The following is a 15169-nucleotide window of genomic DNA, read 5'->3' as shown; positions in this document are numbered from 1 at the left end:
GGCAGAAAATGGCGGGGCCCGGTAAGACGCAGGGGGAGGGGGTCGCGCGGGGTCTTTGTGTGGCAGGTGGGGCTGGCGCCCCCGAACCCAACCCAACCGAGCCGAACCGAACCGGGCCGGGCGGAGCCGGACTGCCCCGAGCTGCCGCCTCACCTGCGTGGCGCCCGGTCCCCGCCGCCGTGCCCGGAGCTCGCGCCGCCCGCCCGGCTCCTCCGCACCCGCGCTGCCCCGCCCCCCCGCCCGCCGCGCTCATTTAGCGCCACTGCGAGCCCTCCGCCCCCCGCCAGCCGCCGCCGCCGGGCCCGCCCTCCGCCGCCGCCATTGGGCTTCGGCGCTGTCCATCAGAGGTGGAGCGGTCGTCCATTGGCCCGCGCCGCGGCCGCTCTCCCGCCATGGCCATAGCAACCTCCGCACGCTACCCTCCAAGCCCCGCCTCCCGCCTCGCCCCTCCTCTCCCGACGCTCATTGGTCACTGCTGCCCGCCCGTCAGCCTCGCGCGCCGCTCTGAGTGGGCGCCCGCCGCGTCGCTCATCACGGGGCCCCGCCCCGCGCTGCAGCACGCGCGGCGGGGGGCGCAGCGCGCGCCCGGTGCTGCAGCGTGAGGCGGCGCGCGGGGCTGCGGCGCCGGGCGGGGAGATGGCGGCGGGCGGCGCCTCCGTCCCCACTGCCCCGGGCCGGGGTCCGCGATGCTGCGGCCTGGAGGCGGCCCCGGGCCGAGGCCCTGGCTCCTCCGCGCGCTGAGCACAGAGAAAAGAGGGTCCGCGAGGGGGAGGAGGGAAGCGAAACGGGAGGAGAAGCCCCCGGCACCCCGCGTGGACCCGCAGTTTGTTTGATCCCGAGCGAATGGGGAGTCAGCGGGTGTTTGGTGTGCCCATTATCCCCACCCGGTTGGGTTTGTGGGGTGCTCTCCTCTCCGCGAGCACCATCTCTCCATTACAGTCAAAAAAACSTCCGCAATGGAGGAAAAATAATAAATAAAGAGTTTTCAGTGTCTCCCGAGGCACCTCTGTGCCCGTGGGCTTGGAGAAGCGCCGGATGGGTCTGATGTTCAACACGGCTCCTGGGTGTTGAGGTGGAGAGCTGCAACGCAGGGCTTTGCTCATGGTTTCTATAAAGTCTGAACCATGTTGGGTTCCCCAGCTCAGGAAACCTTCCTGGAAGGGGCCACGGGGCGCTAAGCCTTCTGCTCAGCCACGAAAGAGATGTAGCCTCCTGTCTCGGCGCCATCGGGGCGCTCACCCAGGGCGGTAGCTGGAAGTCGTCGCCCCCAGTGCACATTGGTCTCTCCACCCAAACCCAACAGGGAYGCAAGCGGCTTGGCCGTTAGCGTGGTTGGGTTGCAAGGGGTCAGTGTGGGTTGTCCAGGCCGTGGCAAGGAGCAGGACGTGACCAGGCGGAGAAACAGTGCAGGAAACGATCCGACATCCCCCGTTCCCGCTGGGTTTGGGGAACAGGCTTGCTCGCAGCGAGCGCTTCAAAGATGCACCAAGGATTTGGATCATTTTGGGGCCATTTGAATCATCTCTGAGCTGCAAATCACTCGGTCGCCCCTGTTTATCTGCACGCAGCTCGTGACGCTCAGATTTATGTGAGAGCCTGGCCCTTCGTTACCCTTTCAGTGGGAGGTCTCGTACGTCCCGCTTCGCTGAGAAACGGGGATGTTGACTCGCAAGCGAGGGCAGATGGAAGCCCGAAGGCTGAGCTCGTTCTCGCCTTGCGACGGTGGCTGCTCCGGGGACCGGCTGGCAGCGGAGTCTAGCGAGCCTGGCRCAACATTAAGCCCTGCTTAGACCCGGGGCTCAACGTGCCGCGTTGGCAGGAGCCCACAGGCTCTCCTTGCTTCCAGGAGCCCTTCCCGAAGTGCTCCCGAGAGATTCCCGGAGCAGCACACAGCAGAGCAGCTGGAGGAGGATTTTGGCGCTCCCTATGAAGAGCCACGTACAGAAATGGAAGCAATTTTCCCTACGTTTTGAAAAGCCATCGAGCCTTTGGGGTGGCTCAGGATTGCCTGGCTCATGAAGCACAGGATGRGACCAAAACACCGTCACGCACCACGGCTCTGCTCCCACATCCCACTGCTCTGGGCTTTGGGCAAAATACTTCCATTTTTAGGCATGAGAGGCCTTTTAAAAGGAAAATAAAAGCATCACACAGAAAACATTGTTTTAGTGGCAAAGTAGCTGGAGACTGGAGTTTCTTTTGGAAAATGATTTCTGTGGAAAATCTTGGAGGATCTCATAGATGCCACATGGTGTATGTCAGGGTTATAGCATTAAGTTATTATTATTACTATTACACAATTACTTTTATCCAAAGTGGTGTTAAGAAAGAATTCCCCAAATCCACACACTCTCTTTAAGCCGTGGAGGGAGAGATGACTTTTTATAATCCCCCCCAGGAGCCTAGAAAGAGCAGAAAGCAACATCTCCTGTTAAAGATTTTTATCTCAAGTACAAATGCAGCTAGTCCCTAATCCTAAAATAATTTCCTTAACTTTAAACCTAAGACTAATGATACTGTTCCCGCTAGGGCACTCATGTGCTTAAGGCAAAGCATGTTGCTATGGGTGTTTCCAGAGCTGGAACCCAGGATGGTAAATAAATACTGCTTAAGCTTAAAGAAGCACTTGAGATTTTCAAAACACTGTGGGGGATTTATGCCAAAAATAAATAAATAAATAAAAGTGCTTCATTCATATTTAATTTAGAGATTTTACTACTGTTGACATTCAATGAGAACTAATTTCCAGTGATGGGCCTTRCATAGCTCCGTGCCCAGCATTGCTTGGGATATTGCTGTGGCAAGAGGAAAACACACAACGAACAAGCAGCAGGTGTTTGTCCTGTCCCGTGTTCCTACCAGCATCCAGGGATGAGCCAAACAACTCCCGTTCCGTGTTTTTTTATGACTTTGCTTCCTGCAGAGCTTCGTGTCTTTCCTCCTTGTCCTGCTTTCCGAACACGGCAGGTTTTGGGCATGTTTCCAAGAGCTGAAGACCCAGGTCTGGCCTCCCTCAGGAGCCCCACGTCTCTGCCAAGCAGCACATTTGAGCGACTTTCTGGGTCAAATTGTTCCTTATAATCTGAAGGAGCRAACGATGTTGAGAGTCAAGATCCAAAAGTAAGCACTGAAACGCAGGAGTTTTGGACGCAGCAGCAGCTCAGGTCAGCTGCGCTTAGTGRTGATCAGGAGATGTATGAATAGCACTACCTTGAGTTCAGATTCCAGTTCTTTGCTGCTGGGTCTTTGGGTGAGCCCTTGTATCTTCCCCTGCCCCAGCTTGTCCTGATAAGGAAACAACTAAGAAGTTTGTTACACCTGTTTATCATTCAAGAGGTGATATCAGGTTGGATTTATAGTATGATTTGATGCCTTCAGAAGGAAGGTTCGTCAAGGAAAAGGCAAATTACTTGTATATAAAAAAAAAAAAAAGCTTGTTTTGGGATCAAAAACCAGAGAAGCCTAAAAAGAAAAGGCAAGTTATTCCATAGTAAAATGACTACAGTAAATATTTCTATGGGAGAGGCCCAARAGGAGTTGGAGATTCAAGCTCCATGCCTCGTGTTTCAAAGATTTTGGAGAGCTCATGAATTACAGTCAGATGAGGCTACACTTATTTCTCGAATCGTGCAGTCCGCTGGGGCTGTGCCCTTTATTTTGCTTCACATGTCAATAGGAAATGTTCTGAAATAGAAGGTGTTCTCCAGGGTACCAGGCTTAGCACCAAATATGAGCTTCACTGTCTCACCCATCATATATTTTAGTCCTGGATCATTTTAAAAAGTTCGCTAAATCAGGAATGGAAAGTGTGCTCCTTACTCACAAAAGGGGATTGCACAACAGTTAGATGCTGTGAAACTGATGTCAGATCAGCAAAAATAGCCACCTCTTCAGCAAATGTGTCAAGATCTGAGCAACAGAATGAAAGATTTGCATTGCCTCCAAATAAGTCTCCGACAGCCACGCAGCCACTTGCTAACAGKTTGTGCTCGAAGGTGAAATACTCTCTGCAGAAAAACAGCAAGTTGCCTGTGAACACGAGGGACTGAAGTGGAGGACCCAGGATGAGCTGCAGGTCAGATCGTCCTGTTGCAAAGATGTTAGGAGYGATGCCCGTCTGCCACTTTTCCTGCCCGCTCCTCTCCTTCTTCCTTCCCCCTTCCTCCATGTATCCTGCTTAGAAGAGGGAGGCAGCAACTGGGAAGGCAGAACAAGATTTTCGCAACTGTACCTTCCACGCAAGGGTTTGGCACACGTTTCTCTTCCCTCGAGGAAAAGAAGGGCTCCTTCACAAGCCACAGGCCTGAAATGTGCACCACCCTCTCCCCTTGAAGCAGGAACTTGTCTGCGAGATCTTTCCACCCCCGTCTCATTCACCACACCCTGAGATCGGAAATCATCCCAGGAAAACCAYGTGCTGCAGGTTTGGGTGCAGTCCTTTCAGTTCTGGATAGCTGAGAGCTTAGGATGCACCGGACCAGATATTTATCCCATTTGCACCAGTTTGCATTGCCAGAACAGCTCTGAGGTCTTACAGTACCGTCTCCAAGAGATCAGGAGTAGGAAGGCCAGAAGAGGGACACCTTTGGGGTCACAGGATCACAGTCTGGAAGGAACCTCAAGAGACCAYCTAGTCCAACCTCCCGCTCCAAGCAGGRGCAGTTATGAACTTGCCAACTTCCAAAAATAAAGAAAACGGTGGTGGTTTCCCATGGGCCCATCTGTGAAGGGCACATTTCCCTGGGGATCTCGAGCTCATGCAGAACTGGACTTTACTCAGCACAGCTGCAAGCTTAGGTGCTCAGATGCCAGCAGGATGAGCATGTCACACATAGCTCACTAGATGATAAAAATTCCCCTCTGTGCATCTCAACTGTAGGATTTATTTGTAGTCTGCTCTATCATGCCCCGTTCCCACGGCCTATAGGAAGGAATACCAACATAGCCCCCACCTTCACTACCCTGCTTGGAAATATGTACTTTTTATTTTTTGACATTTGTTGTATACAGAAGTGCAGCAAAGGAACACGAGTCCCCATCATGGTCYGAGGCCTGGAGTCCTCTGTGGAGCTCTGGGAGACACGGGGCACCTCCTGATTCAGAMCCAGAGGAAGTAGCGGGGCTGTCATGCTGGGATGTGACTCATCTCTCACTAGTTCAAAGTTCTTATCTTTGCAAATGCTGCTCCAGAACAGAAATTGAGGGGCTGCCCTTGAATTAATTCACAGTGTTGAACCCCCAGGCTGGGAGAAGTGAGTTCATGTCCTGGCKGGAGAGTAGGCAGAGCTGTCCTGGTCACCCTCAGCTAGTCTGAACAGGGCAAATCTTTATTTCTTGGACTAGCCCCTCCATCCAAGATCAAAGGCTCTGTTCTGGCAGATTTTTTAATTAAAATAATCTATTTTCTTAAAAAAAAAAAAAGAGAATAGAAGAAGAAAGGTATCAAATCAGCATATTCCAACAGAGGAAAAAAAAAACAGCTTTGAAAATTTCTTACACCTCTCAAATGCAGGCGAGGAGGAAAAACCTCTTCGGGACCCATTCTGAGGAGCAAACAGCCAAGGAAAGAGCTGAGCACGACATCCCTGTGGGATCTGACAAGGAACCTTCTGCCAAAGATTTCCCGAGTGCCAGGGTGCCTTGGGAGCCTAAGGCCCATTTTTAAAGGTTAATAACACGTTTGTTAAGTCTCCCTGCCTCGCAAGGGGGTGTGGGCTGCCCAGGGGGAAGGCTTGTGCCAACAGGTAGCATGAGATTGTCAGCGCTCTGCAGGGCCCTCAGCAACCTCCGCAGTTCTCCAGGGCTTGCCCCAAAAGCTTGTGTCCCATAGGAGAGCYCTCAGAAAGCATTCCTAAATCCTGCCTCACATTTGAAAATGGGACCCAGGTGCTTCCAAATCTCCGGATGCTGGAAAACTCTTGTGCTTCAGCGCCGGCATCCTCCAGCCAGCTTCATCACCCGCAAGTGGCAAGCAGCGGCTTGCAGGGTTGCCCTGGCAATTCCGGAGCACGGGGGAGTTTCCCGGCTTCGCTTGAAACCTCCTCTGTTAGACTCTCTGCAGTCTTTAATTGGAGCTGATTTATGGCGTTTTTATTGCTGCCAACGACCAGCAGTTGGCACAGCAKGCAGCTTTAATATTACTTTTGCATTTGTTGTTGAATCACCAGTTTGAAAGTCGATCACGATGCTTTTTTTAGCAAAGCAGCTGCTGGCTCACGGGCGGCCCAGATCGCACCTCGTGCCCTCTCCTGTCTCCAAATATGTAATTCTCAGCATCTGGGTTGTTGGGAGCCCGTTCAGGGCTCCTGCACCACCGGCGCATGAGTGCCCTCGGCATCTCCCATACTAGCTGGCACCCCAGCTTCTTCCTGAACATCTCCAGGGACAGTGCGTGAGGAGTTTGGAGGCATTCGGCCTCCAAGTTTTACCTTGGGAAAGCAAAAATATTGTAGACAACTTGTAAAAAAAAGTAAAATGCCCCAGGCGCCCCTAATCATGTCTGGGGTTGCCTCCCTGTGAACCTGGTGTCTTGTTTGAGCTTCGAGGGAAATTGAAAGCGGTTTCCTGCCTTCTTGGTCCCTTTTCTGCCTCTGGTCTCCTCAAGCACCATCTGCCCTCTATTCAGCTGCAAGAGTCGTGGGCATCCCTGTCCCCTGAGGCTGGGGACAGTGTAGGGATGGCCCAGCCTGCAGCACAGCTGATGATGTCCTTGGGTGGCCTCACAGCTGCACTTCTCCATCTGGAAGCCACCCCTAGCACAAACATGGGAGTTTTGCTCCTGCAGTGATGTGCAAGTGTTTCTTCCAGGGTGCAAGTGCAGCTTCTGCTTCAAAACTGAAATTACAGAACTCCATGGAAGTGATGGAGGGCTTGGACATGTCTGTATCTCCTGCTGGCTCTGGACAGTGCAGAGACAAGGGCAGAACAAGTGTGTCCCGAGCTCAGCCCCTCTGCCAGGTCCAGCACAGACTGGTGGGGTTGCAGCTACAGTGCGATACGTCTCTTGCTCTGCAGCTCATCCTTTCTGCTCATGCTGATGATTAACTCCGTTGCGTTTGCTCGTCCTGCAGGTAGAAAGGACCCCCGTCCTTGGTGCAGTTCCTCACAGCAAGGGGTACAATGAGAGGCTTACAAGGGGAAGAGATTCTCCTGCCTTTATCAATAGTCCAACACAGTGTGTGTCCACACATGACATCCAAACCCCTGTGTTTTTTACAGTCCTTTTCCATGATTACCTCCATCCTCAAAGTAGGAGGGACAGGTCTCATGGGCATCAGCTTCTCAACCTTGGTTACAGGCAGTCACTCCCCCTCGCTAGAGAATCCAGCACCTGAGCCCGGTTCAAAAGGGCTGGGGGATAAATCACTCCCGAGGGATGTCCCTGCGAGGGGACAGTTAATAAACCTAATACCCATCCTTATCCCTGTATATCTGTGTGCTCTCATGTATGGAGCTCTGGGGCTCCCAGTTCTGCCCGTGCAAGGGATTCTGAGCACGGTTCTCCTGTGCTCCCCTGGGGAGCTTTGCCCACAGCAACAATTTAATCCAATTTAATGATTGACTGAACCTTACCAGTTTAATGAGCAAGCCAATATCCAGCTATCAGCTTGTCATCGACTTTGTAATGGTTCGGCTCATACGCTAACCCCTTCCCTGGGCTGGAGAGAGGAAAAGGGTGGAATCGATCTCTGCTTCCCAGCCTGCCAATTGAACTCCCTCRGGGAAATGAAGATCAGTTGGGTTATGAACCATTAACCCCAGGGTCATGCCTGCAAAGCCTGACCGAGGCCAGCTCCATGGGCAGCTGTGACTTGTCCTCGAGTCCTGCTACCCAAGGGGTGAAGGAGCGAGGTGATGATGTGGTTATCCCTGGTGTTTGTGCCCTGCCTTGCTTGAAGTGGCACGCTGAAATGGAGACTGAAAGCTTCAGCCTGTTTCTGCATTTACAAAGGATTTGCATCAGAGCACCGAATGCACCAGTCAGTCTCACCAGGGACAGCTCAGCTCACACTCAGTTGTGTGACAAGTTTTAAAATTCCTCCCTTGCTTGTCCACCTACTGCAAGGCTCCTYTGTGAGTTGTGTGGGCTGCAGACATGGGCACTGCGTGGGAGGAGTAGGAGGCAACCACCATGAAGATGACAAAGCTTTTGGGTACAGTACCAATGGCTCCCAGAGGTACAAACATACCATTCCTTGGACTGGAACTGCAGAGAATCACAGTAAACCGGGTATTTCCCATTGCCAGCATGATTTGTGTCTGGATGTGACAGGAAGGGAATGGTGTAGTCCCTTGGCTGCAGCGTGGTGCCTTTGCGTGCCCTCTCCAGTAGTGGTTCACTCCATTGGAATGGATCACTCCATTCCCAAGATCATTGCCACATTCCTAAAGTTATCACCTGATTACCAAAGTCATGCCCTATTCTGAGACCATTTCTCCATTCCCATGGTCATCATGACCTTCCTAACATTATACTCCTATTCCTGAGATCATCAGGATTGTTGCCCTTTTATCAYACGAGGAGAGACTGAGTTAAGCCTGTTTGCTCTGGAAAAGAGAAGGTGGAGAGGGGATCTGATCAATACGCATAAGTACCTGAGGGGAGAATGTAAAGAGAATGACACCAAGCTCTTCTCAGTGGTGGCCAGTGACAGGACAAGGGGAAATGGGTGTGAGTTGGAACACAGGCAGTTCCATCTCCAGGTGAGGAGGAACTTCTTCACTGTGAGGGTGCCAGAGCCCTGGCACASGCTGCCCAGGGAGGTTGTGGAGTCTCCTGCTCTGGAGGTCTTCAAAACCTGCCAGGATACCACCCTGTGCCACATGATCTAGGTGTCCCTGCTGGAGCAGGGGGTTTGGACTAGTTGATCTCTAGAGGTCCCTTCCAACCTCAACCATTCTGTGATTCTGTTTCTGAGATCATTGCCCCATTCCTGTGGCCATCACACTGTTTCCATGATCACTGAGGTATTCGGGATGCTCAGTATTTGTTGGAGATATCCTTCCTCTATATGTCTTTCCATCTGAGAAGAGCCTGGTAAGAGTCTTCTGCTCTGATGGTAGCTCATATTTTTGTCATTTTTATAAATTTATTCTTTATTGGTTGTAATTGCATGCATGTAATTGCAGTATTTCAACACTGATGGTTCTTATTGCCAGATAGAAATGAAACACAACTCTAAGAAAAATAAAACACCTCTTTTTTTCACGTTGTTTTCCACCTGGGCAACATCTTCCATGTCTGCTGGTCCTCCACCATGTCTCTGCTGAAACTGAGTGAATTTTCAGTGTAAAATGACCCAGAAAGGAGCCCACGGCCTTGMGAGCCCAGCCCTGGCACCAATGCTCACACAGGGCCTGGGTTTAGGGAGTGCAGCTCTGCGTGGGTTAAAACATCAGCAGAGGGGATGAAAGAGGGCAGGAGAGAAAGGAGAGGCTGGGGTTTGAGGAGAGCTCTGCAGCTCCCAACCCAACCTCCTGCGGGACATCTGTGTCACCAGCATGGCCAGCAGTGACCAGAGATGCTTCCACTGGAGCCTGTGCTGCAGGGGACAGGGCCTGCATGGTTCTGCAAGAGGCCATGAGGCTGGCTGGGAGGAAAGCAGGGGTTAATATACATATCCTTTCCAAGATTTTTTTTTTCCCTCAGTACTCTTCCCCTTCCCTCCTCCCCTTTTAATTTAAGTTTTCTGTCAGGGTCCCAAAAGAGGCCAAGAATCACCCCCAGCCGAACGGCCGCAGGACCTGTAATGAGAAAGTGCTGAATTTCTGCCAGCCTTTCTGGTAATGTTTAAAAATGCCCCTGGCAGCTCTCCAAGCCGAATCCGCCACAGAGTGAGGGGAAAAGAAGGAAAAAAAAAGCAGCTCTTGACAGAAGTTAAACTATTATAGGATGTCTGGGAGACAAACCCACTCGGGATAACGCTGTAATCCACAGTAGCCAGGCAATCCATAAACGGTGAAAGGCTGATGAGCYGTTACCCTCTGCCACAGCCAAAGGAGCATTTGATAGACCAAGAGGCAGGTCCAAATTTATTTCTTTTCAGTATTAAAAAATGTCCTGCCCTGAAGTCAATTGGCACAGGGAGGGAGTGTCTACAGTCGCTTCTCTCCTGCTTTTCCTTTGGGAACAGCCCTTTTCTCACACACATGAACAAGGGCAGCGGATCCATGTACTGGCTGCAGCTCTGCCCTCTCAAGCCCTATCCCGGCCAGTGGAAGACACTTTTATAGCTCAACACTTCCAGCCCAGGTTTTCTAAAGCAGGAAGCTAAAAAAGCCTGAAAAAGGGAGGTTTCCAGCAGCATCGCGAGCTGGATCCAGATGGAGACCCAGCAGTGAGGGCTGCATGTGCTGGGATGGTTTCATGGTGCCTGGAGAATCCAGATCATGTGCAAGCAGCACCCAGGCCCTGCTCGTGTGTCCTCACAAAGCGTGCGGCCACCTCTGGGCTTAGGAACAGACCCAGACCCCTGCAATCTGGGCCAATCTCTTTCCCCTCCGGCTGGTCCCRTTTGTAGGACACATCCGTGCAAGGCCTGCAAACTTTCTGCATTGCAGCAGCAAAGTTCCCTCCTTCTAATTGCAACCCAGGCTGAGAGAGCCATCCCAGRGCACAGAGAAAGCCGGTGGATCCTGGTAATACCATAACTGTGCACAGAGGGGCCTTGCTCCCCACCGCGACCCCAGCCTCTCCTCTGAGGAGTGCTGCAAGCCGAGGACTGCCCAAACCRGCTTTTACCCTTATATAGTATCTGCTTACGCTCTCCTTCCCAAAAGCCAGGGYTGGAAAAGCCTCATGACAGTGTGGGAAAGACAAAGGGCCGCTGCCGCAGTGGGGATAAATATTTGTCCTTTTCCATCRTTTTGCAGGAGCAAGTGCCAAGGGGGATCATGGGGAGCCCACAAGGAAGGGGATTCAGAGCCAAGCAACTGCTGCRCAGCTCAGCCCTCCATGCAGCCCTCCGTGCACAGGCAGCACCCAAGGGGTTAACGCTGCTGCACGGGGGCTCACACTGTCACTGGGGATGAATTGCAAGCCCAGGAGCTTTGCAGGAGGGCTCTAGCAGCAGTGGCTTGATGTAAACAGCAGGTGACAGCTGGAAGCGGCAAGGCGGCCCAGAGCAAAGCGCCTCTGCGGGAGCTCGAGCCCCCGGCAGCGCTCGGGGACCGCTGCTTTCCTTCCCTGCACCAAGAGGACTTGGGCACCAAGCCCGGCCCCCCCAGCTTTTATCAGGCCACTTTCCCAGCACCGTCACGGCCACACGTGTTCTTGCTGCAGAAATGTCCCCCCGTTAGGCAGCATCTCTGGCGGATAAGTGTATGGGGAAGGGCATGGATCCAGCCCTTATGCTTTGGTCCTACACTAGAGTTTGGCCTGGCTGTCCTCAGAGCCGTGCCGCTGCTCCATGCAGCCCCTGGAGCACTCCATGGAGGAGCCGGATGGATGCAGCTGATTTATTTGCACCCTGTCGCACTGCTGACGGTGCTTCTCCTTGCTCAGAAGTGACACAGGGCAGCAGTGGCACTTCAGCGATGCACTCGCTTGCGACCGGGAAAGATTTAGCCCACCTYTAAAGCCATGCTTCCTTCCTCCCTTCCCTGGTCTCCCTACAGGTGCTTTGGGCCTGACCCCTGCATTCCCGACATGCCTGAGATTCCCCGTCGCTCAGCCTCAGCGCCGAATTTCCTGGATTTACAACATTTGGTTTTAGGTTAATAGYGGCGACCTTGTAATATTATTCACCCCCAAACTGCGGATATCTGATTCCCTCGTAAATCCAGCTTCATATCATCCTGTACATGTAACATATATATTTGTTAGGACTGCCAAAGCTGCCTCGAGAATTTTGGGTTTCTATTAAAACTGCTCTGATATCCCAGGCGGAGGTCGCTGTGAAGAGCTCACCAGAAGTCACACACATGCACGCTGCAGCTGCTGGATTCAGGCTCCGGAGGCACCGAGGCCGTCAGAAGGAGCCCTAATGAGGTGGCCTCCCTCTCCCAAACCTCATTTTATCTCCAGGAGAGGAATGAGGAGCCGAGTCCTGCCCTTCTCCAAAATGAAGAGTAACTGCCCTGAGTTCAGCTGGGCTAACCGAGCGGAACATCAGTGCCAGTGGGATGAGGACTGAGTCACGGCGCTGTTTTACCTGCCCCGGCCCTGCCTGTGCGCACTCGGCGCTTTCCTATCTGCCGTCTGATCGCTTCGCCTTGGAGGAGCTTGTGGCGACGAGCTGCAAGCGGCAGGTCTGAGCAGCCCTCCCACGCCAGCGGCCCGGCCAGCTGCCTCTTCCCTGCTCATCCTCTTCCTCGCTCCCCAAACTGCCACGCGAGAGAACTGGGAATATTCCCATCTTTGCTTCCAGCAGAGATATCCCGTACAAACCCGTCCTCAAGCTACTCAGGAGCYGAAAGGGCAAATGGAAGTGCGGGGAGGGACGTGTGCGGGTGAACGGGGCCTGTCTAACCTCCACTTCACATGTGGTTGTTAATGTCTGTGTCTGCAGGCAGGCCTGCAAGGCCCTGCGAAGGCTAATTGAACCAAGCGGCTTTTTGTATGGATGAAGGGATTTAGCAGAGGCCTTGAGTCGCTTGGGAGACTCCTCCAGCTCCCGTTGGAGTTGGATGGTGATGGGAGGGATGGRTGAATTCCCCAAGGTCTTGTTCCTTGGTTAAGCTCTGCTCAGCTTTGAATGGCCAGTTGAAGTTGATATTTCTGTGTCCCCCACAGTTCATGGCCATCTCCGCAGCAAATTCTGAAAAACTTTTTTTGTTGCTTGGCCTCAACAAGTTCCAAGCTCCAAGGTGTGGGGACAACCTTGGACAGGCACCTCGTGTGACCCCAGGGCTCACATGGAGCCCTGGGGTGACCAGTGAAGCAGCATGTGGTGGCTCAAGGGATGCATGCTATGAAATCCTATGTTGTGCTGAGCTTTGCCACTCAGACCAGGTGCTCTGCAAAGAAAAGCCTTGGTGCCAGCTGCCCTGAGTCCTGGCACAGAAACCACGCTTGCCTCTCGCCTCTCTTGGACAAAAAGCCCTTTGCTTTGCCATCTAGAATATGAGAAGCAGGTGCAACCAACAGGCTTGGAAAGGAAAGATGCTCTTTTTTGTTTTTACACTGAATAGATGATTATTTGAGTGCTTGTGTTAGCAAGACCACCCTGGAAACAGGAGGCCCTAGATCCCCTGTGCTTCAGCCACATCTGAGCTCTCCTGGTGTGGCCACCAGCCAGCAGCCATCTCCAACCTTCTCCAGCCCAGCTTTTTGCCCYCTACAAGCCACGAGTCCCATTGCCAGGGCTGAGATCTCAGGGCCGGGCCCAGCTCTCAGGATGGGGCTCTGCATCAGGAACCTGAGCAGTGTCTGTCCAGGTTTGAGCTGGTTTAGACTCTCGTTGCCCCATCAAACTCCCTGGCCATGGCAGCCAGCACCCTCAGATGTGCTCTGGGGAGGACTTTGGGTCTCTCTTGGACAGGTTTCAGCAAGATGTAGYGGGCAGCTGGTTCTGAGCAGCCTGACAGCCTCACGCTGATGTGTCAAGGTGTCTGTCTCCTGCCTGTGCTGCTCCTCGTGCTCTGCCTTGGTGGCTTGGCGTTCCCTTTCCCCTCTCCTTATTTTGCGGCCATGAGATGTCTTCTCCTGCCCGAGAATCGCAGTGTGCAGCCAAGTCTGAAACGTGGATCGTTTGTCAGGCAGGCYGTGGGTGAGCAAGCAGAGCTGATTTCATTTGCAGACCTGCAGACCAGCAGAGCTCTCCCAGCTCTGACATCCCGTGGTTGCACTGAGGAGCCTCATTCCCCAGAGGCTGCATGGAGAGAGGATGAGAGAGCAGCACAGCTCATCCAACATCCATCTGGTCTGACCCCTGCAGCTGGCAAGATCTGCCAGGATGAAAAATAGCTGCTTGACTGACACAGCCAGAGATATAAATCTGGGATTCCTGGATGTGGATGTCATACACCTTCTGCTGGAGCAGGCTGGCCCAGATTTATTAGCTTACATATGATGCCAAAGTAACAACTTGCTCGCCAGGTCRAGGTGGAACTGAGATCCCTGTCCCCTACATGGTGGCTTTGCTGCCAGCTTAGTTCTCCCTTCCCTCTGTGCCCTGCCCTATCAGATGTGTTTGTTCCAGTTGTGCTGGGTCCCCAGTTTCCTCGGGGTCAGAACAGAACATTTCTTTTCCGCTGGAAATAGTTTTGTCCAAAAACCAGAGATTTTTTCCTTGGTTTCCTTTTACAGAAAATGTTCTGGGTTTCTTATTTTTGTTGAAAAAGAAGAAAACACCAAGAGGTAAAATTATCCCTCAAGGAGAAACAGAATCGTTCCTGAGCTGCTTGGCTCCTGGTTCAGGTCCCCTGTACTTGGTGCCAGCTGGGACATACATTCACGTACATCACGCACCGGGCCTCTGACAGAGACTCCTAGTTCAGCATCCCAACGTCCTTGGCATGCAGCTGGCCTCCTGCAACCTCCTCTTGTCCTCTAGTACTGCCCCAGGTACCGGATAACTCATTGTCTGGACCTTATGAAGACCTGGAAGAATATCTAGTGCCATCAGAAGAAAATCTAGGGCCATTAAGAAGTGAGGGGCTGGGTAGAACTAGAAAACTAGAAGGGAATGTTGAGCTCCTGCCTCTCCGATGTGGGTGATGGCTGCAAGAGAAACAGCCTCACGGGCAAAGGGTGTCCAGTGGTGTAACCGGACAGAGCTGCCCTCTTCTCCTCCTGAATGGGAAGTAAACAGATGATTATAACTTGGTTTTGTGGCCACAGTGTCCATGCCGTGGCTAAGCTTCCCACAGGGGGAAGCTTAACAGTCTTGTTGGTTGAGAAATTACCTTTCTGCACTTTTGCTGTGCCAAATCTCTTCTCACTGCTGCTGCTGTGGGCAGCAGGGACAAGTGGGTCCTGCTGCATGTACCTGAAGGCTCTCCTCCTATCAGTTCCACCTGCTGCACAGAGCTGATTGTGTACAGATGTGCATTTTTTATCATATTACAGGTCACAACACTGAATCTTGAGTGGCCTCTGTAACGATTAAAGGGGGAAGGAGTGGTTTTCATGGGTGATTCCCATTAGCCCTGGTCACACACTGACAAAACAAACTAATAAATTTAAAGACAAAGCACTTCATGCCTAACACTCTGCTGGAGGATCCTA

At 52.5% G+C, this 15169-nt stretch overlaps 1 protein-coding gene across 1 annotated transcript in view; it reads right to left on the bottom strand.

Moving 5' to 3' along the window:
- The window catches only part of MYH10 (myosin heavy chain 10), a 73226-nt gene extending 73038 nt beyond the window's left edge, over window positions 1-188 (bottom strand). The window contains exon 1 of the mRNA XM_026051440.1: window positions 154-188. The gene's annotated coding sequence lies outside the window, so the exon portion shown is untranslated. The remainder of the gene's footprint in view (window positions 1-153) is intronic.
- Window positions 189-15169: the final 14981 nt, after the last annotated feature.

This window comes from Nothoprocta perdicaria, unplaced genomic scaffold, assembly GCF_003342845.1.
Source record: "Nothoprocta perdicaria isolate Ctin4 unplaced genomic scaffold, notPer1 scaffold_75, whole genome shotgun sequence".
Classification (NCBI taxonomy): domain Eukaryota; kingdom Metazoa; phylum Chordata; class Aves; order Tinamiformes; family Tinamidae; genus Nothoprocta; species Nothoprocta perdicaria.
This window is presented reverse-complemented; position numbering and strand designations above follow the sequence as displayed.